A 226-nucleotide genomic window follows, 5' to 3' on the forward strand; every position below is an offset into this window, starting at 1 on the left:
AAGCCATAATTTGACTTGCAGGTGGTTTCCAACAGTCAAAAATCCGTTTTCCCATTCGTCTTATTAAGCCGGATGAGGACTGCAAATGCGATATTTCTACCCTTTGATTTCCGTAGGGCCAATTATCAGCAACAGCGCACTGAGTTGTGTGCAAGTGGGGCCACACAGCCATTCCACATGCATGTATTTCGTGTGTTATCACCAAGCGTATAATACCCCCCCTCCC

At 46.5% G+C, this 226-nt stretch overlaps 1 protein-coding gene across 1 annotated transcript in view; it reads left to right on the plus strand.

Annotated features, from left to right (window-relative positions):
- ccnb1ip1 (cyclin B1 interacting protein 1) overlaps positions 1-226 on the plus strand; it is a 20,635-nt gene that overhangs the window by 16,466 nt on the left and 3,943 nt on the right. The gene's annotated exons all lie outside the window — the stretch shown is intronic.

Source organism: Notothenia coriiceps, unplaced genomic scaffold (genome assembly GCF_000735185.1).
Source record: "Notothenia coriiceps isolate Sejong01 unplaced genomic scaffold, NC01 NC01_scaffold00000288, whole genome shotgun sequence".
Taxonomy (NCBI): Eukaryota; Metazoa; Chordata; class Actinopteri; order Perciformes; family Nototheniidae; genus Notothenia; species Notothenia coriiceps.